The 23024-nt window shown below is 40.1% G+C and overlaps 1 protein-coding gene and 1 non-coding gene across 4 annotated transcripts in view; both read right to left on the reverse strand.

Moving 5' to 3' along the window:
• Positions 1 to 23024, reverse strand: part of iqsec1b (IQ motif and Sec7 domain ArfGEF 1b) — a 511299-nt gene that overhangs the window by 171997 nt on the left and 316278 nt on the right. The gene's annotated exons all lie outside the window — the stretch shown is intronic.
• Positions 19990 to 20096, reverse strand: LOC144682350 (U6 spliceosomal RNA). The gene has a single exon (XR_013577001.1). It is a non-coding gene; the product is annotated as a U6 spliceosomal RNA (small nuclear RNA).

The following is a 23024-nucleotide window of genomic DNA, read 5'->3' on the forward strand; positions in this document are numbered from 1 at the left end:
ATTACACTGAGCCACATAAGGAGCCATTCGTTCAGATGACCACAAAAGCTTGGTCAAAGAGGTAGTTTTTAAGAACGGTCTTAAAGGAAGAAAGTGAAATAGCAAGGCAGAGGGGCGTAGGGAGGGAATTTCAGAGTTTGGGGCCTAGGTAACTGAAGACACAGCCACCAATGGTGGATCAATTGTACCTGGGAATGCACAAGAGGTCAGAATTAGAGAAGCATAAATATCTTGGAGGGTTGTGGGGCTGGAAGAGATTAGAGATAGTGAAGGAAATGGTCATGAAGGGATTTGAAAGCAAGGATAAGAATTATAATGTCAAAGTGTTGCTCAACTGGGAGCTGATGTAAATTAATGTGTGCACATGTGATAGATGACCAGGATTTGGTGTGAGTAAAAACACAGGCAGAGTTTTGGTTGGCTTCAAGATCATGGAGGGTAGAATGTGGGAGACCAGCCAGGAGTGAGTTGGAATAGTCAAGCTTAGAGGCGGCAAAAGCACGACTGAGGGTTTCACCAGTAGATGAGCTGAGACAGAGGTGAATGTCATGGAGGTGGAAACTGTCAAACTCAACTCTGGATCAAATGTGACACTATGGTTGTGAACTGATGGTTTAATCTCATACTGTTGCCTGGGGGAGGGATGGAGTCAATAGTTAGGAAATGGAGTTTGGAGCAGGAACCGAAAACAATGGCTTCAGCCTTCCCTATATTTGATTGGAGGAAATTTCTGCTCATCCAGGATATTTTTTTATTCATTCATGGGATGTGGACATCACTGGCTAGACCAGCATTCATTGTCCATCCCTAATTTCCCTCTAGGTGGTGGTGGTGAGCTGCCTTCTTGAACCGCTGCATTCCATGTGGCATAGGTACACCCACAGTGCTGCTAAGGAGGGAGTTCCAGGAACTGCATAAAGATAAAAGCAAAATAATGCGGGTACTGGAAATCTGAAACAAAAACAAAAGGAATTGCTGGAAAAACTCAAGCCGGTCTAACAGCATCTGTGGAGAGAAAGACAGTTAACGTTTCAAGTCCGTATGACTCTTCTTCAGAGGTAAAAGGGACTGCGTGTTGGATAAGCAGTCTGATAATTTAGCAACAACAAAGAAGTTGAGAGAGGTGGTGGCGAGGTGTAGCTGGGTGTCTTCAGCATATTTGTGAAAATTAACACTGTGCTTTTAGATGATATAGCGCAGGAGCAATATGTAGGTGACAAAGAGGAGGGGGCCAAGTGTCAATCCTTAGGGGACACCAGTGGTAACAGTGCAGGAGCAGGAAGAGAAGCCATTGCTAGTGATTCTCTGGCTATGATTAAGTAGATATGAATCGAACCAGTGAGAGCAGTCCCACCCAACTGTACGACAGTGGAGAGGAGCCAAGAGGATGATGATGTGGTCAACCACGTCAAAGGCTGCAGACAGGTAGAGAAGGGCAAGGGAGAAAGTTTACCTTTGTCACAGTCACATCGGATGTCTTTTGTGACTTTGATAAGAGCCATTTTGGTACTGTGGAGCAGAAACCTGATTGGAGGGATTTAAACATGGAGTTCCAGGAAAAATGGGAACAAACTTGGGAGGTGACAACAGGTTCAAGGACTTGAGGGAAAGCAAGGTTGGAGATGGGTCGATAGTTTTCAAAGACAATGGGATCAAGGGTTGGTTTTCTGAGAGGGGTGATGATGGCAGATATAAAGAAGAGAGGTACAGCATATGATGAGACAATGATTTCCAATATTGGGTAACATGAGGACCAGGAGGGAAGTTCAGTAATCAGCAGTTTAGTGGGAATAGGATCAAGGGACCAGGGAGGTGGGTTTCATGGACAAGATGAGCTCAGAGAGGACATGAAGGAGAGAAGCTTAAAGTCTGGAATAAAAATGTGTACCATAATTTCTAAAATTTAACTTTAAAAACTGTTTGCACCACAGAATTTGTACAAGGCCCTCATTAAATCTCAGGATTCTTAGCGTGCTCACCAACTTTGCCATGAGGTCATCACTATTCCCTACCAATGGACCAGGATTCTCCAACATACTCCAGCTATACATTACTTGTGTTTTTAAACAAAGGTCTCTGAATTCATCAGAATTCACAGAAGGTTCAGCAGGCCAGGCACCAAGAAAGTCACCAAGAAATACAATAGGGAATTAAGAAGAAACCTCTTTACCAAAGAGTGGTAAGAATGTGGAATTCGCTACCACAGGGAGTGGTTGAAGCAAATTGTATAAATGCATTTAAGGGGGAGCTAGACAAGCATATAAAGGAGCAGGGAATAGAGGATTACAATGATTGATTTAAATGAGGAGAAACAGAAGGCAGCTCAAGTGGAACGTAAACACTAGCATGGACTAGTTGGTCTGAATGGCCTGCTTCTGTGTTGTATATCTTATGTAATCCTATGTACAAAACCAAGTACAGAGTTGTAAGGATTTCATAAAGTATGGCACCACAAGTTCTTTGCAGAACTCAGATAGCACTTACAGTCTTGCTTATCTAATAAGTAGTCAGTCAATGCCAGAAATTAAAAACTGATCAAACTAAAAACTTTGTTATAAAGAGATTTTCAATTTGTGATAAAAACGCAGTACTCTGACATTTCTACAAGAACATCAAACAACTCCAGAGGAAACCAAGCAGCTGCTGATAATGAGTCATGACAACATTCTGGGGCTGTATGACTCTACTTGTTCAGCTTCAAACAACAGTATAACACCAAACAGAACCTTTTTATAGGGTCAAAGACACTGGGTTAAAGATATTACCAAAACAAACTGCTTTCAAATGTTCTCTTTTTAAATAATATTTTATCCAATTTTTCTTTGGAAAGCACTGGAATTTTAAAATTAAAATAAATGTAAAACTGCAGGTTAGCAACAATCATTCTTCAAAAGAAAATTTGAAAAATAAGGAATGCTCATCACAGAAGAGATGAAATAGGATAATTTGGGGAAAGCATAAAGCTGTGTTGGATCTTTAAAGGGCTTACCACCCAAACGACCTACAACTTGCATCTATAAAAATTGCAATATAGAAAGAATAAAGGCTCTTCACAGGGCTGTAAAAAAAAGAACAATGAGCCAAAAACAATAGAGTGATAAAAATCTTAGTCAAACTGCTGAGCTTCAAGGAGGGTGATCAATATGGAGAAGGAAGACAATGAGGTGGACGGGTTCAGGAAGGGAGTTTCAGACTGTAGGGACTAATGGACTAAAGGTACAGCTGCCAATAGTGGGGTGAAGAGGTGAAGTATGCAGAATAGGCCAAAGGAGGAGGAATGGAATGTTCATCGAGTTCATTGGGTGGCTAGAAGGTTACAGAGATGGGGAGTGACAAGGCCATCAATGGGTTCTAAAACAAAGACGACTATTTTAAATTTGAGGCATCAGGGTACCTGAACTCAAAGTAGGTCAGCAAGGGCAGAGAGAATGGGTCACCAGGATCTAAAGGCAGCAGAGTTTTGATTAAATTGTAGGTTAGAGGGTGGAGGATGGGAGGCTGGCCAGAACATTACTAGAATTGCTAAGTCTAGATGTGACAAGGCATAGGATTAGTGTTTCAGCAGCAGATGGGCTGAATCAGGAGTCTTTTTAGCATGTTGAAGTCTTTCAAGAAATGTCAAAGATGCATCAGGAAACGTCAATATACCAAATTCCTCAACCAGAAATCTTTGGATCATTGCTAAAGGGACATGAATGTACAAGCAGCATCTGAACAGATGCTTTGGTTCATTTTGAACTAACTAACTACAAAATTGTAGATATTATTGAACTGCGGTTTAGCAATCATGCAATAACCAGGTCATGATCCATATAGCATATAATAAATGTAAAGACTTACCATGAAGGCCAAGTACTCAGCACCAAAAGCTTAAAACAATCCATCACCTTCAAATCAAGCTGAAATTGTGCAGGCTTCGTATAGAAGCACATCAACTATATTAGGAGGTATAGTTGCATAAGAAATTAACAAATCACCAATTACAAAAAGCAGCATTTTAAATTTAATACAGCATTCAAATTTCCTTCAAGTGACTACTTGTTGAAAGAATTTTCAACCAGACAGTACAGCTCATTTTACTTCCAAATCAGTGTCTAGTTGCTTATTCAGGAAAAAGTCTACATGCTGTTTTCTTCCAGACAAAGGGGCACGGCCACCAGTACAGTCTTCATGCAGGATTTTGTCATAAGCCAAGCATATTAAGGTGCTTTATCAGCGCGATGACTGCAGTAATTAATCAATACAAAGTCACAAATGAAACATTCAACTTAGTAAATTGCATCTGGATGGTTTTCTAAGGTGGTACCAAAAATAAATTTGAAAACAATTTCACCAAAGTTCATGCTGTACCGATACTGATGAGATTGATGAAACAATTATACTGAACATTTTAACAGCCGTCAACAAAAATGATGGCTTAAGTATACTACTCCAGAAATATCTATACAAACACTATTTATTCTTAATTACCAGTGTGCTGATCAGATCAGGCATTAGTCTGTATTTTCTATTAGAGATTGCATCAAAGTCATGGTAACAGTAAATGTTTGTGCCCAAGTAGACGCTATTCTATGCAAAATAATGCAAAGTTGAATTGATCGGATATATCAATATTGAACTTGCAATTCATATTTACTTAAATTTAGGAAAGAACAACCAATTGTAAATAGGTTTAGGTTGACTTCTCCATACATTCTTGGATATGCTTTCAAAGCAGATCAAATTGATATTGTTCAAAGAATTAGTGTTTAGTGAAGGCAAAAACGAATGGAGTAGAGGAGATTAATTTGGCAAATAACTCAATTTTTACCATAACAAAATACTGCAGATGCTGCAAAGCTGAAAACCAGAACATAATTGAAGTACTCAGCTGGTCTGGCAGCATCTGTAGAGAGGAAAAACCGAGTTAATGTGCAGGTTTTTTCTGCCACGGGCTTCTGAACCCTGCCATCAGGCTCAAAATGGGGATCAAAAGCCCGCACTGTGTGGGAAGTCACATGTTGTAATTTTCCCCGAGTTGGTCAATTATGGCCTGACGGAGGGCTCGCTGTCCAGCTAAGGATGGCGGGTAGGTTTCTGGAGCTGGAGGGCCAGAGCTTGAAAGCAGCAGCAGGATGCCATTCAAGCAAAGCGAGGGAGAGGGCACTCAAAAATGGAGGCACCCTCCCTCCAACTTCTTTCAAGCTAAAATTAAAAAATGACCTCTGCCTGCAGCCAGGTCTGCCACCTCCAGGCATCTAAACTACTGCCTCACCGCCTGCACTGACCTAGAGGTCAACTTGAAAATCTCAGTCTCCCTTAACAAGTCGGTCAAATGGCTCAATAGGCTATTGTTTGCAGGAAATTGGGGGGTTGGGCTCAGAAGAAGGGTGGGAAAAGAGGATGGAGCCAGGAAATAGCGTGCAGGCCGGTGGCACAAAATTTTACACCCATCCACCTCCATTCCTACCCTAGGTGGGGCTAAAAAACCTGCCCAATGTTTTAGGTCATTGACCTTCAGTTCTGTTGAGCCAAATTTATTACCATTCATCCTTAATAAAAGTCGCGGCTGTGAAGGGATTTATTTTTCTCTATTTAAACTTGGCTCACTTTAAAAGGTTTACAGTTGGCAGTCAGTGTTTGGGAGAGGGTATTAAGTGAGTACCAGAGAAGAAGAGATGCTGCAACAACAATGCCAACAGAAACAGCCTGTAAAGGAGTTGCTGAAACAGAAAGCTGAGGGAGAAAAATCGGGGTCTTGGTAAAGAAGGAGCAACATGTTGAAACCAAAAGCTGGCAAGGTGATCTTGTTCCTGCTGGATTAAGATGCACAGCCTACCAGTACTGCTGCATGCAGGTGGTATTGCAACATATGGAGAGTGGGCAACTAATGGCAGGGAGTGTAACATTAGGCTGGGCAGAACCAGAAGCTGAAGATTGTAGCATCAACAGGGGTGTCACGGCTACAGCAAGTAGGGACTGCTTGCCAGGTAATGCCAAATGGCATTCATCGTCAGGATCAGGAAACGAGTGACTGAGATACAACAGAAGGATACAACAGAAGGTCAAGATCAGGAGCATCTAAGCTGGCATTACAGGACAAGGACAGAGGTTAAGAGGAGTTACTGATGAATGCTATAATTATTTGAGTCCCTCATTACAAAACAATGAGATTTTTGAAAACAAAACAAAAGAACTGTTTTTATTTAATATAAAAAATGAAAGCCTGTTCGTAGCACTTCAGTTCTTTTTGCACTTTTTGTGTCAATTTATTCCCCATGCAAATGTGACATGTGAAAAAACCTTTTCACAAAGTGAGTGGCTCGGGTCTGGAATGCACTGCCTGGAAGTATGGCGAAGGCAGGTTCAATCAAGAGGGCATTAGATGATTATTTGGATAGAAACAATGTGCAGGGGTTCGGGGAAAAGGCAGGGCAATGGCATAAGGTCTTAACGCTCATTTGGAGAGCCGGTGCAGACACGATGGGCCGAATGGCCTCCTTCTGTGCCGCTAAAATTCGGTGATTGTGATTAAAAATTTCTACATTTACTTGTATCGCCTATTTTAAGGCTAGTCATGCTGTGGTCACATAACTCAGCTACAGGATGGCTTTGAGAGCAAAATCTCAAGTGTTTCTGTGTTCTAGGTCATGATTTCTTATTTTTCAGGTGAATCAGAATCCAAGTAAATGCCTTTTCCACTCTTTTTTTACAATTTCTGTGAACTTCCAAGTTTTAGACAAATGTATTTCATTTTCATGTTTTTCCCTCAGGAGATCATCTCCCAACTGTGCTTCACCATTTGTCAATGTCCCCACATCGAACCATGTCTTCTGCCTCAAAGCAGTCCCATTAGTTAATGATAAGACTATTGGCTCCACTAGCCAACTATATCCCAAGTACTCATACCAGCTGTTATGACCACAGCCGATGTTAATTGCTACACAAATCAAATCCCAAAGGGAAACTTGGCTTACGGGCCATACCCTTTTTTTGTATTCTGAAAACGAGATGATGACATACCGATCTCAGCAGCAAGCAGCTCAGTAACACTTGGGATTTTAAGAATTAGAAGTAAAAGGTTTATTAAGAGGAATAAAAGAAAACTTAGGCACACAAGATTACAGTTACAAAAACTTAGTCATACAAAACATTCCGCCTAAAAAGACACTCTACTTGGTCAGACCCACAAGTAAACACCTTCCAGGTAACATTTCCTAAAAGAACATAGGAAATAGCAACAGGAGCTGACCATTCAGCCCTTGAGCCTGCTCCGCCATTCAACAAGGTCATGGCTGATTTCCATATTGCCATCTACCCCTGATACCCTTTGATTCCCTTGCTTAATAACAATCTATCTCCCTCTGCCTTAAAAATATTCATTGACACCGCCTCCACCACCTTCTGAGACAGAGTTCCAAAGTTGCACAGCCCTCAGAGAAAAGAATTTCTCATCTCTGTCCTAAAAGGGTGACCCCTAATTTTAAAACAGTGCCCCCTAGTTCTGTGCTCACCCATAAGAGGAAGCATCCTTTCCACGTCCACCTTGTCAAGGCTGTTCCGGATCTTGTATACTTCAATCAAATCACCCCTCACTCCTCTAAACTCCAGTAGAAACAAGCCCAGTCTGTCCAACCTTTCTTCATAAGACAACCCATTCATTCCAGGTATCAATCTAGCAAACCTCCTTTGAGCAGCCTCCAATGCATTTACATCCTTCCTTAAATAAGGAGACCAAAACTTGATGTTTAACTATAAAAATCCAGTAACATTGCCCAAGGCAAACTGCTGTAGCACTAATAAGTGCATACCACATAACCTGTAACTCTCTTCCACTCTGCTGTGGAAACCCAAACTTCAGAATAAAACTGCTTTTTGCAGCTCAAGATTTTTCTGACTTGACTGGATGGCTGATTCAAACCTGCACCTTCTTCCAGCCCAGAGCCACAGCTCCCAACTCAGCCTCAGCTCAACAGCTAGTTCCAGCTCCAGCCACTGCATCTCAAACAGCTCCCTTAAACTCTCCATACTAACTCTAAAATACCGTTTTTCCTCTTTCATCTCAGGTTCCATTGCTTTCACTCCTCTTTGAAACTCAAATCCTTCCAAATATAAGATCTTTCCTGTGTCCATTTTGTCTTTGCTTTCAGGTCAATAAAATATATCCCCACTTCTGTTTACCTTTGGAACTCCTGCAAGATACAAACATGTTTCTTGTCATTTCAACTTCCCTTTAATATTCAAACAAACTCTCAACTTACCTAAAAATGTAAATGTTAGATCCAACTTACTTACTTGTACCTCAAACCTAACACCTCTATCCTTTTCATGTTTTAAACTCCCCAGACAAACTGTCTCCTATTAATCTCTGCCCAGCTTAATTAAATCATACATACACACACACACCCAGCCTTCTTCACAGAATAACACAATATTCCTCAAAAATATTTTTAAAAAACATTCATTTCTCACACCGGTATATTAATTCTTAACCTGCCCAAGGAACTCCAAAAAATTAATCTTATTTTCAAGTTGTGAAGACAAGCAGCTCATTCTTAAGCCGCACTGGCTGTCCTTATTGAGGCCATTGGCTCAAAGAATGTGAAATGTGGCTATGGTGATTGTTATGCAATTGCAATCTGTTATACTCTGCTGGAAATGCATGTATGTGGATGCTGAAGATAGTTGTGAAGCCCTGCAAGTATCATGTCACCATTCACTGTTTATGCTCACACATGAAGACTGGCTAATTAGGGAAAGGAAAAAAATAACCAGAGTCAATCATCAACTTCAGCAGTGGAGAGACAAGGGGAGAAAAGCAGAAATGAGAGGAAAAATAGAAAAGAGAACAGTGGGTACAAGGGGAGGTGAGAAGGAACAAGGGCACAATTGCCAATTGAAGGCAACTGACTCTGGAAAAGCAAGGATAGTGCCAGGATCAAACCAGATAACAGTTGGTTTGATGTTCACCACTATTAATTATTTACTCTTAAGATCTGAAACTTTCAGTATGATCCAGTGCCAGAACTTCAGCCATCCATAATTTAAGTTAATATCACAAAACAAAATGCTGAACTGGGTGGTCTGTCTGCCCACTCCAAGCTGACAACAACGAAACAGAGGTTGAATCCTACAGATTTTTTAAGCTCATAGAAAAGATAGTTTTATATTTTAATCTTATAGTTTGGTGGGGAGGCATGTCAGCTTCAGGGAGAAACAGAAATTTCAGTGCTTGCAACCAAAATATTTACTGCTCTATATTAAATGGAAATAGTAAACTTATGCTTCAACTTGGGAGCCTGTACAATGCTAAAAGCAAAACTCAAGTTGGCTTCCTCCTTTTCCTGCTCTTATTCACTGCCCATCTTACAATTAGCTAATACTCCTACATCTCCCCTGAATTTTAATCAATCACAAAAGGGGAGTGCTGCGTGCAATGTAACAATTCAGCTTTTTTAGTGGGGAGGTATGATGTAAATAGCTACCATAGCAGCAAGCAACAATGAACTTCATTGGCATTACCCTCACAGCAAAGCTGTCCTTTAGAAATCAAATTGCCAGATGAATGGTAAAACTCCCCAGTTTGGAGTTTCTGAAACTGTTTTAGTATCAAGTTTTAAAGATTATTTGGGAGATTTCTTTACAAAAGGGGATCTGTGCCTCAGAGTATTGATATCAGTCATTTTGGTTTCTCAAATTTATATGTTTTCTAACAAGAGTTAAAGAACAAATGCTGCACCCACAAAAACTTAGAACAAAATGAAATCAAATTTATTGCAATATCCTTTTCATTAAGATAGAATATAAATGACTTTCTGCCGAGCCTAAACTATGCACTAAGTTGTGCTAATGCTTGATGTCTTGTGCAGCTGAATTAAATTAATTCAAGTGCAAAACAAGGTTAATTGTAACACCAAAACAGATAATTATAAATTGCACTCTTTCATACAATGATTAAGTTGCATGTTGATCATCCTCCTCAAAAGATACAATTTAAATAGTGCCTTACCTTTTATAGAACCCATGGATTGGTTGTAGACACAAGAACTGCCAATAATCCAAACAGAAAGCTTTGAATTTCAACATTTTAAGGTTGCCGAGTTATTTCATGAAGTTGCTTTAATAACTCAGTAAAATTCCTGCTTTGGCTTCAATATGAGGTGCACATCAGCACTTCCATTCACAAAGCAACTCAATGTTCTTCAACAAACCTTGGGGTTCCATTCTTCAAAACACCAATATTTACAGATGGTTACGTAGCTCTTATCCTCACCTAGCTTCCTGAGATAAAAACTTATGACAAGGACAACAGCACATCTCCACCTTAGTTACTGGGCTTTTTAAAATCGACTTGTGCTTACAAAGCCTATTCAACATATTACGCGTGGTAATCAGTGCCTCTTTGTCATTTGAAGCCTGCTTTTACCATGCGATTTTAATCCAGGCGTGAGAAAGCTTAAATGTTCATTGTTTCCTAGATTCCTAAAGATGCATCAAAAAACACAGAGATCTGGAAAAATGCATGATAATTTTCCAAATAAGATCAGAAATCTCCAATTCAGATGTCTTCGTCTGTTAAAGGCTAAGCAGCTGAGCTGTAGTAAGTACAGTACGAACACAACTGCCTTCACCGGACGCTTGAATTCAGAACTACAGCTGCTCCATTGTCTGCCACTGAGTATGAGAAATGTGGCTTTCCCAATAACCCGGAATGACAATGAAAACAATACCTTACTCAATCAGGGTGTTAATTATGCCTTATCTAATTCCCAGCACCCTTTGCCAATCAGCTCTGTGAGCAAAGAAGCTAATCATCTGTACCACATGGTGCTCAGTGGGCAATCTCCCAACCGTAGGAGGTTGCAAGCTAAAGCTGTATAGATAGGCGGATGATCGTTGCTGTAGCAACTGGATCACACTGATAAAATCTGGAGTGGAGCATGGGTGACAGTTCACTCACCAATTCTAAAATAATGTACTTATGATAAAAAAATGCAGACATCACAAGTAACTATAATAGAATGACTATATAAATATATTTACATTGATCAAGTACAAATTGAGTTTTAACATTAATAAGTTTACAAAAGTACATGTATGTTTATTAGTCCCATAATGCTTCACATTTTTTATTGTATAACAAGGAGAACTGCTGAAACTTTGTTTCAGGTACCGTGACTTGCAAATACTTATAAAAATGGCTTTACTACAATACATAAAATAATTTCACGAGTGAAGGCTCTTTATATAAGTATAAGTTATTGAAGCATCATCAAAATGAGAGTTTGCTTTTTTTTTAAAACAACTCCACCCATTAACATACAGTAATAAATGCTTCTTCACATCAGTTGGAAAAGCTGGTCAAATGTCAAGTGGTAGTGGTTCTGCTCTTTTGTGTTTGAAATCTAAGTTATGATAATGACTGGTGTGAGAATCTGCAGCAAACACGGAAGAGCTCAGTTAGAGTGCAGTATGATTGTCCACAATGCAATACTACACAGCAATCCTAAAACTGGCCTACCTCTAAAATACAAAAAGGTGCACAAATGCCACTGTTTTTGTAGATTCCTATGAAATTTGACCTTTTTTTTAAGATTTCTTTATATGTTGCCATGGTGATGAGAAAAAGTGTTGGAACTAGAATAAAGGCATGGATTTTCATCCTCAAGGCAGCTAGGGGAGTTGGGAAAATTCCTGGCTCGGCCCAGAAAGTGCACGCAAAGAAGGGATCTTCATTGGTGGGGGCTGGTTGTGGGCTGGTGTCAGGCCAGCTGACCTGGGAAACTCTTTCGAGTTATCAACAGTCACAGATTGCAACTCTTTCGAGTACAATCACAGTTCTTGGTTTCCGGGAGTGGGACATGAACCCACAACCCTCTGATTCAAAGGCGAGGGTGCTATGGACTGAGCCACAGCTGACACCTCCAGCTGACCTGGGAAGAAGTACGAAGGTAGCCACAGAAGCTGCCAGATGCAGAGGCGGGCTGTTTAAAAGGCTCACCTGAGTGTCATGAGACTTTGTTCCAGTGAAAAAAAAAACAAAGACCCTTCAGCCTGCACACTTCACATCCGCTTCACCCTCCAATCATGTCCCATCAATGCCACCTCATTCCCCTCTCCCCCACCCACCCCCTCAGGCCCTCTGCCAAGCTCTGCCCTTCCATCCACCCCCTCGGGCCCTCCATGACACCTATGACAAGCTATGGCACTTCCATGCCCATTGACCCACTGTAGGCTTTCAGGAACCAATGAGCCCCATAGTGTATAGTTGAATGTGTAAAAAAACACATTAAAAAAATTATCCTTCAATAACTTTGAAAAGACAGTCTGGAATGCAAGCTAATAAAAGTGTCAATCATTCAGGCCCTTTGTAGTTTCAAAAACCACAAACCCTTGAACCCACTTACATATCAACAAACATTGTGAAATTGACCATGAGGTCAGTAAGCATGAGCTGTCAATCAATGTTCCCTTTGGCACACAGGTATTCTCGTGTTATAATAGCTGTCCAGGCAGTCACCGTGTGCAGTTCATTAGTTCTAGGAAGTGCACAGTGGGTCAATGCGCATGGAAGTGCTATAGCTTGGTATAGTGGACAGGAGGGGCCTGAGGAGGTGGGTGAAGGGCAGAGCTTGGCATGGGGGGCATGAGACGACATAGGGCATTGGCATAACTTGGCATAACGGGTCCTTTTGAACTTCCCTTTTAAAACATCTCCTCATGCTCTCTAATGTTCATGACTCCTCCAAGGTGCTGTGAATCACAACTCTTCAAAAACCTGGCGTGACTCTACAAAAATTGCAGAGGAACAGGACATGCCTATCTCTGCAACGGGAGTGCCGGATGTGGACTTTTGATAGGAACCAGCTCGCATTCTTTAAAGGCACTCCCGAAAATTAGTCAGCCTGGGAATTCTGGAATTGGAACCCCCCCACCCCCCGCCATTTTTAAAGGGCTTCCGAGTCAACCTGACTCAGCGAAAATCCAAGCCAATGTGCACATTAACAAATTTAACTGATCGGTCGATCTTCCATGTCAGAGGAGACACTACTTTAGGGACCATGAAGGCCAACAGTAACCTCCCAGCTAGCTGCCAGGGAAACCAACTGCAACCAAGTTCCCCACTCCACCCTTGACCCTCCTCCTTTCCCATGACAAAAGCCATTCATGTGTGCGTCAATCTATTTTCTCTCCCCTTCTCTTTCCAGCTTTCCCAAGTACACCTTGCATTCCCTTTCACCTTATGATCTTAGTTAACAACATGTTTTTATAGAGCTTTTAACATAAATTCCCAAAGCAAGTTATCAGTATTATCAAACAAAATTTGACAGAATCATATAAGGAAATATTAGGTCAGATGACCAAGGTGAAGAGAGATAGATTTCAAGAAGTATCAAAGGTGGAGAGAGGGGGAAATTCCAGAGCTTAGGCTCTAGACAGTTGCAGTCACAGCTGCCAATGGTGGAGAAATTAAAATCAAAGACATACAAGTGGCCAGAATTGCAGAGACCTCAGGAGACTGCAGGGCTTGGAGGATGTCCCAGAAGTAGGGAGCAGCCAGGCAATGGAGCAAATTTTAAAATCAAAGCAATGCCAAACCAGCAGCCAATATAGATCAATGAGCACAGGATGAGTGGGACTTGGTGTGATTTAGGATATAGGTTCGGGATGAACACTAGTTGAGAGAGGTTGCATCAGACCAAATACCAGGTTTGTTGAAAGGATGATATTCTTTGAGATCGGATCTGTCAAAATTCTGCGATGCAATAGTCAAAGAAACAATGCCTCTTCCTGCAATCTGACTGGTGCAACACACTCAGTATTACTGTCGTACGGCACCAGGGTAGAACGTTAACCAACTTTCTGCCTGTGGCGCATGCAAAGATCCAACTGCAGTTTTGGAAGAGCTTCAGAAAGCTCTCCTGATGTTTTAGGACAACGTTCCTCCCTCCAGTAAAACTATCAAAAAAATCAAGATTTATTATTATCTCAAAGGAGCTGCCATTCTATACTACTGTGACTGTGTTCACCTACATAACAGTCCAAAGGTAATTCCATGTGTGAAGCACTCGAGATGTTTTCAATGATGGGATAAAACATGTTTTGCTACAATGCTACAGCTTTATAGGTTCCAAGCTTTTAATAATATGAATGAACCAAAGTAGAGAGAAAAGAACTCAAACATATCTGCAGATTCATGTAATGATAGGACAGAGGGACAGACACAACCAATATTAATATACTGAACAGGTATTGTTCCGTTAAAGCACAAAACTGTATAATCAACACTTGCATCTTTCTAACATTGTCCTCAACATAAGCATATAGCTAATACTTTCATTGCACCAGCATTCAGACTCAAATAATCATACCTATGGTATACATGGTTACAGACAGCAAGTTATTATCCCTGCCAGCGCCTCAAGCTTTATTCCACATTTCACTGATAATATCATCTTCAGTGAACATTTGCAGCCATTAATCATTTTCCACCGACTTCCTTTTCACCTTGCAACTGCATACTTACCTTTTTTTTTGTGAAACATTTCAAAACTTATTTTCAAAATAAAGTAATTCTATTTTAAGATTTCTGACCATACTACCAGGTCATGGTGTCATTTTTGCTAAAAGTACTACTGTTTATGTCGCCCACAAAGAGTTCAATTTACAGAACAGCAGAACTAGGAAATACAGCACTGCATTCAAATGAAATTAAGAAAGTAAGTTTTAAACATTGGAAATGAGTAGTGATATCAGTGAGTATTCACACCTGTTTTTATTTTTGCAAGTCTGGCATAAGTTGTCTGCTGAGAATATGCATGAGAGAAGGGGGCAGTTTGATTGACATTTCTTTTGGGAAATATTTCAATAACGAAGGATTCTGAGGCCCACCCATATGAACATAGGAGCCACAGTAGTCCCTTTAGTCCCTCAAACCTGATCTGCCACTCAATGGATCATAGCTGACCTGCATCCGAACTCCATCCACCTGCCTTGGTTCCACATCCTCCAATATGCTTACTTCACAAAAATCTATCAATCTCAGATACAAACTTGTTAATTGAGCTAGCATCTACCAAATGTTTTGGTAGTTTCACATTTCTAACACGGTGTGAAAAAAGTACATTCCCTAACCTCTATCCTGAGTGGCCTGGCTTTGACTTTAAGGTTATGCCCCCCTGTCCTAGATTCCCCCTCCAACAGACAAAGTCCCACTCCATCTACTTGATCAATTCTTTTAAAAATCTTTAACAAAAAGCACAAATCAAAACAACACCTAATATCCCAGGGAGCACAAGCCTGGTTTATGAAATGTTTCCGCATAATTTAACTCTTTCAACCCTGGTGACATCTTGGTGATTCTGTGCTGTAATCCTTTCAAGGCCAGTAGGTCTTTTCTAAAGTGCCGTGTCCGGAACTGTACAGTACTTGAGATGTACTTCGTCAAAAAATTCAGTCAGGTTTGTTAGACATGACTCACACATTACAAATTCATTTTGGCTCTTTCTAGTTAGTTCAGATTTCTTTTAAATTTTCGGCCATTGTTCTCAATTACAGATACCAATAGCTTCCCTATAACAGATGTGAATAATCAGAACAGAGAATGGTGGGGGCACTGGGTCAAATCAGCCAGCCACTAGGTCTGGCAAAAAAAAGCTGGCCTCAGAACGGAAACTTAGTCAACTCAAGCACATTTCATCAGAATACTGACCAAGAAAAGTTGAGTCAAGCTGTTAAAAAGATAGCGTATTTGAAAAAAATATTTTCTAATGTTCAAAGAGTTCTGTAGTAAATCGAATGAAGGGTAAAATTTGATTATGGCTTACTCGATATGTTCACTTGTCGTCTTGTAAAATAAAGCAGCTTAACAATTCTTATCTCCTTGTCTCACATTTTTCAGTCAAGCTTCAGAAAGCTTGGCACGTATGAAGACATGTGCAAATCAGTCACTGCAATTAAATTAATGAAAGTCTTGAAGTTTCCATAATAAAATAATTGGATTATTAAAATCTAATATACAGGACATTATTAACAAATGAATTAATTACATTTTAAACAACTCTGATGTCTTTTAGGGGAAAACTTCAGTTCAAAAGAAAATAGTTTGGTATGGGCTGGCTATTTTCAGGTTCTGATTTCAAGAGCCTCGATATATTGGAAAGGTTGCAATAACAAGTCTGTACAGAAACAGTTGTATAAATAGCTATGTTAGTGTTTGATGAGTACAGCTGCAGTGAAATACTTGTTAGTTTGTTCAAATAATTGATGCTTCAAAAATTTGCCTAAGTATTATATTTTCTTATAGAACATTAGGCCGAAAAATGGACAGAGACATTGTGAAATTAGAGCTATAAAAGAACATGAACAAAAGTTTGCTATTTTGTGCTTAATTGTTCACTATTGTAAGTCATATCTGAAATGACTCTTGCACTGTTCTGCCATTACATTTACAGAGCGTTCTAACTAGATTAAAGTAGTTCTCATTATATATGTTACATATTTTCATTGCCAGCTTATAACACTAGGCCTCAAACAATAGCGTAGATCACAACGCGCAAATCGACACGGCAAGATGACCCCATATTTCCAGCCCCAAAAATGTCTTTGTATTAACTCATACAAGTCCACCCCCTTTTCAGCCACAACATGCTATACTCATTAGTAGTCAGCCTCAATTTTTCACCCCACAAATGCATGTTTAACTTACTGGTACCTTCTAACTGGGCACAAGGGATCAAGTAGGCAAAACAGGCTGGGTTGCAAAGATGTGCGGATGTTTAAGACACACCCACTCTGCGTCAGATACCAATGACTTTGAATTTGATGGGTTTTAAAATGCTTTGATTGTCATTAAAAGTATCTTTGTATGGTTAATTTATTCACCAGTGTTACATTAATTTAACATGAATTACCAATGTTTCTTATTCACGTTTCAAAATGGCAATCTCCCACCCAAATGGAAGTTCACTTTTATATTCAGCGTACAGGTCAACCCCCATTTTTGGAGGCATTTTTTCAGGTCTCAAAGGTCAACTTATACACTGACACCTACGGTACTCATTCCAGTTGGTCAAGGCATAGGCTTGATCGGGCCCTCTTAAGCTGTGTGTTCTCACTTCTAAATAAGGAACATCTGGTGTTTCTTTCAGCAATGATTTCATTGTTTCATTTAGGGGAGTTAACTAAATTTATATCTGCTCTCGACACAATCCACACCCAGACTGTTCCAATAATTTGATTCTTTCCACCTTCAAAGGCTGAACACAGTTTGTTGAAACCAGGCTATTAGCCTAATGCAGAATACAAACATTACTCTAAAAACCACACACCCTTCCCCAGCAGTATTTTGACAGCATTTTATGCAGCTGGGTAATTGGTGTTATTATGTCGTCTTTGTCTCCAACAGCTGAGCTTCCAATTTCCTGAGGCTTCACTTTAGATGATACCAGGATGACAATGTGCAAAGCCTTTCAATGGAAAATTTGCAGCTTGGACTCAGATTTTCAGTTACAACACTAGAGCTACCTGGTTGGAGTTAGATGTACTGCCAATATCACGATCATCTCTTGTGTTGCAACATGATAACTAGGTCAGAAATGTTGTTTTCAGAGGATCAAAATGACAGGGTAACCATACATTACTATTTCAGACACAGAATACCCTCTAAGATGACATAGCTAATAGATTGGTTGCATAAATTATAAGTACCAGTGCTCAGATGATGATTAGGCAGTAGAAATAAAGATTGCGGTTCAAGTATAGCAGATGTTAATTCCATAAAAGTTGTCTTTATTCTAAAGAATTTCTTACATCAATACCACCTACATTCAGACATCCGGTCTATAAATTAAGTTGATTAGTCAAAATGGTTTTGATTGATACGTGCAAGACAGTTCAACTTAAAAAGAAATCCTGATAGTAGTGATAAATCGCTATATGGTTCAGTCACTTTTGGCAATCAAACAGAGCCCAACATTATGTAAATCTACACATTTTTAGTAGTTGGTAAATCTGTAAATTGTGCCATCTACTTAGATGGGCAATGTCATTATCCAGAATTATTTTTAATAGCTCATTTTTAATAGTCAAGTCACTAAGAATTAAAAACAAAAAATGCGGAACTAAAATTATGACATAGCCAATGAAATACATATATAGTTCGAATTGGTTGCTGATCAATAAGGACCAAAATTAGGGTTTACACCAATGAGTTCAGACTTAGGTCTTGGCCTGAGATAATCTGGCTAATTACTTCTTCATAGAGAAATAAAGAAAAAATTAAAAGGTGCGGCGGGGGGGCGGGGTGCAGGGTGCAATCATTTATATTGTTTACACTTCTGGCAGCCTGTTTCAGGGAGGTATTGAAGCTGGTCCCTGTACTGTGTGTAGCATAAGGGTGTTTGGCAGAGCAAGGGTTAATGTGGGACTAGGGAAACAGTACCACCCACATAGTGATGTAGAGTGACATAATAGTAGACTGTGTGTACAAGAGTCTGGAAGAAGCCAGCATGGAGACAGCACCCTTGCAGAGCTGTAGCTTGGAGATGTATATAGTTATGAGGTGTTAATAAACACTTATATGTTCAACCATACAAACCTCCAGACCTCTCACTGAGATGCCAAACAACCCTCACAACATGGAGGCAGTGAAGGATAGACCCCAAAATCCCTAAATAATGACAAAGTCAAGAAACTGCAGTCTGACCTGAGAAAAGTGCACCTAAATTAAAGACACCCAAATTAAAGACACAGCTGGAGATCACCTAAAAACGTTCCATTGCCAGATCTAATCAAACACAGAGTCAAGGGACCTTGCCAGATCGCAAAAAGGGTCAGAAAAAATAGTGAAAAAGCAGAAATTACCTTTTGAAATCAGCAATCCGGATCAGTACTAGCATACCAGTGCACAGCTGGAAGAAAGCTGCAGTACGGGTCCAGTCGCCACAATAACACATGGCGGCCGAGCTTGACGGATTAAAAAAAGTTTTGAAACTGAAGGCCGAGCTGAAAATTCACCATCCAGTACATAAGAACATACGAAACAGCAGGAGTAGACCACTGGGTCCCTCGAGCCTGCTCCGCCATTCATTAAGATCATGGCTGACCGGTTTGTGTTTTGAATTCCACATTCCCATTGCACACCCCGATAACCTTTGATTTCCTTGCCTAACAAGAATCTACCTCCGGCTTAGACATTCAATGACCCCACCTCCACAGTCTTCTGAGGCAGAGTGTTCCAAAGTCGCACAAGTCAAAAATTTATCCTCATCTCTGTCCTAAAAGGACAACCCCTAATTTTAAAACAGAACCCCCTAGTTCTGGACTCACCAACAAGCGGAAACATCCTTTCCACGTCCACCTTGTCAATACCCTTCAGGATCTTATTTACTTCAATCAAGTCACCTCTCACTCTTCTAAACTCCAGTGGAAACAAGCCCAGTCTGTCCAGCCTTTCCTCATAAGACAACCCGCTCATTCCAGGTATCAACCTAGTAAAGCTCCTCTGAACCACCCCCAACGTATTTACATCATTCCTTAAATAAGAAGATCAAAACTGCACACAATATTCCAGATTCAGTCTTGCCAATGCCCTGTATAACTAAAGCATAACATCCTTACTTTTAAGTTCAATCCCTCTCGTAATAAAGGATAGCGTTACATTAACCTTCTTAATTATTTGCTGTACCTGCATACTAATGTTTGCACTAGAACACCTAGATCCCTCTGCAGCTCGGAATTCTGCAGCAGTTCTCCATTTAAGTAATAATCAGCTTTTTGATATTCTTCCTGTCAAAGTGAATCCCACATTATACTCCATCTGCCATATTTTTGCCCACTCACTCAACCTATCTATATCCATCTGCAACCTCCTATGTCCTCTTCACAACATACTTTCCTACCTATCTTTGTATCATCTGTAAATTTAGCTATCATGTCTTCACTCCTCTCATCTAAGTCATTGATATAAATTGTAAGTTGAGACCTCAGCACAGGAATGTTTTGAAAGTCTAAAATATGGAACGCTTCACGAATTTGCATGTCATCCTTGCGCAGGGGCCATGCTAATCTTCTCTGTATCGTTCCAATTTTAGTATATGTGCTGCTGAAGCGAGCACGAGACCTCAGCACAGACCCTTGCGGGACTCCACTCGTCACAAATTGCCAATCAGAAAAAGACCCATTTACGCATACTCTGTTTTTTGCCAGCCAGCCAGCAAATCTTCTATCCTTGCTAATATGTTACCCATGACACCATGAGCTTTTATTTTCCACAATAACCTTTGATGTGGCACCCTATCAAATGCCTTCTGGAAATCCAAGTGCAGCACATCCACGGGCTCGCTTATATCTACAGCGCATATCACTTCTTCAAAGGACTCGAACCAATTTATTATTGAATATGATTTTCTTTTCACAAAACCATGCTGACTCTTCCTGATTACCTTGAGTTTCTCTAAGTGCCCAGCTATAACCTTCTAAATAATCAATTCTCCCCATGACAGACATCGAGCTAATTGACCTAAGTTTCCTGTTTTCTACCTCCCTCTCTTCTTGAATAGAGGGCTATATTTGCTACAATCCACGCTGATGGACCTTTTCAGAATTTAGTGAATTTTGGAAAATTAGCACCAATGCACCTACTACCTCATTTGGCACCTCTTTTAAGACCCTAGGATGAAGTCCATCTGGACCCAGGAACTTGTCCGCCCACAGCTTTGCTCAGTACCACTTCCCTAGTGATTGTAATTTCACCAAGTTCCCCTCTCCCTTCCACCTCCTGACTTGCAACTATTACTGGAATGTTTTTTGTATTCTTTTATAGTGAAGACAGGAGCAAAATATTTACTCATTTCATCCGCCATTTCCTTATTACCTACTATTAACTCCCTATTCTCACTATCTGGATGACCAATACTCACTTTACTTACTCTTTTTCTTTTTAAATACCTGTAGAAACTCTTGCTATTCGTTTTTTACATTTCTAGCTAGCTTCCTCTCCTCTTATAATTTCCTACTCCTGGTTAACCTTTCAATCATTCTCTGCTGTTCTTTATATTCTGACCTGCCATTCATCTTTGTGCAGTTATGCTTTATCCCCCAAGTTTGATGCTCCTAACCTCTAGTTAACCATGGGTGGTGGGTCCTCCCTTTAGAATGTTTCTTTGTAGTAGGAATATACTTATTCTGAGTATTCTGAAATAGCCCCTTAAATGTCTGACACTGCTTCTCTATTGATCTATCCCATAACATAGTATCAAAGTTCATTTCAGCTATCTCAGCTTTCATGCCCACATAGTTGCCCTTATTTAAGTTTAAAATACTAGTCTTAGACCCACTCTAAGAGCCTTTAGCTTTGTCTTTTTGTTATCTTCGTAACACTTAGTCTTGACTGTCGGTGTATCCTTAGGTTTTATCTCTCTGCCCCTTCCTGCTATTACCTGACCCTCATATCCCACATTACTGTTATAATCTCCTGCCTTGAATCTACCCATTGAACCAAGATTGATCCCTTACCCGTCTTGTTTAGTTCAGAGCCCTCTCTACTTCCCTAGTTATGTAATTCACGTGAACACTTGTCCCAGCACGGCTCAAGTGTAGACCAGCTCAACAGTACAACCCCCACTTTCTCCTGTCCTGGTGTCATAAAAATATAACCATTTTCATCATACTATTGTGATTTATTGTGAAGGTAGGTTAATAGTGAGGTCAAAGTTCATTCCTCTGGAAAATTACAAAGAGATGCAAAATGGATTTAATGCCACTCTGAATGGACTGAAGAACCAGTTGGCAGAGAAGATTCAACAATGCTACTAAATTCCAGGAAGAAGCTGAGGTACAAGAAAGAGACCGAAGAACCAGCTGAATGGAAAAAAGGAGGCATTGAAAGGAAAGCCGTAGAGCTTTCCAAGCTGTGAGTAGATAGTGAAGCCCTGAATAACATGATTACAGAACTGAAATAAGCTTAGACTTCAGGAGACAGACCTGGCCAACAGTGAGCCCAAAATGAAGGACAAGGACAAAGTTCTGCTGCAGACGGAGAATGAAAAGACAGCAATAAGATCAAAAAATATAAATCAAACGCTGAAGATCAAGGACTAGAAGAAAAAGCACTAGATGCCTCAAACGTACTGAGAACCATCAAGTTGTTGAAAAATGACATGGTAGAAACGAAAATCAGGAACCTAGAATGTCAAGAAAAACGTTTAACAGTTGCAAGAGAAAGTAGAAGTTCTCACAAAAACCTGAAGAATCTTGGAAACAACTAGCAGAAGCAAAATTACACAATGTGAGCTTTAAGGATAGCCGAGGAATCAGTGAAATGAAAACTCAAAAATGATGAGCTTCAAGCTGACACAAACAGCACAAAGTTGGTGCTGGAACAGGAAAAGGAATTAATGATGAATCAGAACAGTTGGTTGAATATGGAATTAACAACTAAAACTGATGAAATGTTACAACTTCATCGTGAAAAAAAACAATGAAATTCTTGAACTTTAATTCATTCTGGAGAACATGAAAGATGAGGTGTGCAGTATGGATGGGTAAATCCAGACTTTAAAAGCAGATAAGGAAAGTTCTAAGAAACAGATCGAGGATCTAACATAAGAATTGAAAGGGTCTGAGGAGCAGTCAGTTACCATGGAGGAAAGATATCCCAGATGAAGTTGTTAAACTTAAGAGCTCCCCAGACAATTCTGAAACAAAGACAACTGAACTTACCAAAGTAGTTGCTGAGCTGAATGAAAACATTAATAAGTTTTAAAAAGAACTGAAAAATACAGTAAACAAATATTTGGGTGAAACTGTAAAACAAGTGGAAATGAGGGTTCCACTTTTGAAATGTAAAGATCCAAGAACAACACGGGAGACCCTACAGAAATAGCAAACTGAGTCCACTCTAGGAACGAATGGAGTGAACATTCCTTTCGAACGGAATGGGACAAACCCATGGTGTGTGAACAAAGCACGGTTGTCGACAAAGAGAAATGCAACTTGAAGGAGTGCAAAAAATGAATCAAATTGTGACACCCATGGACCAGAAA

Source organism: Cetorhinus maximus, chromosome 6 (assembly GCF_964194155.1).
Source record: "Cetorhinus maximus chromosome 6, sCetMax3.hap1.1, whole genome shotgun sequence".
Classification (NCBI taxonomy): domain Eukaryota; kingdom Metazoa; phylum Chordata; class Chondrichthyes; order Lamniformes; family Cetorhinidae; genus Cetorhinus; species Cetorhinus maximus.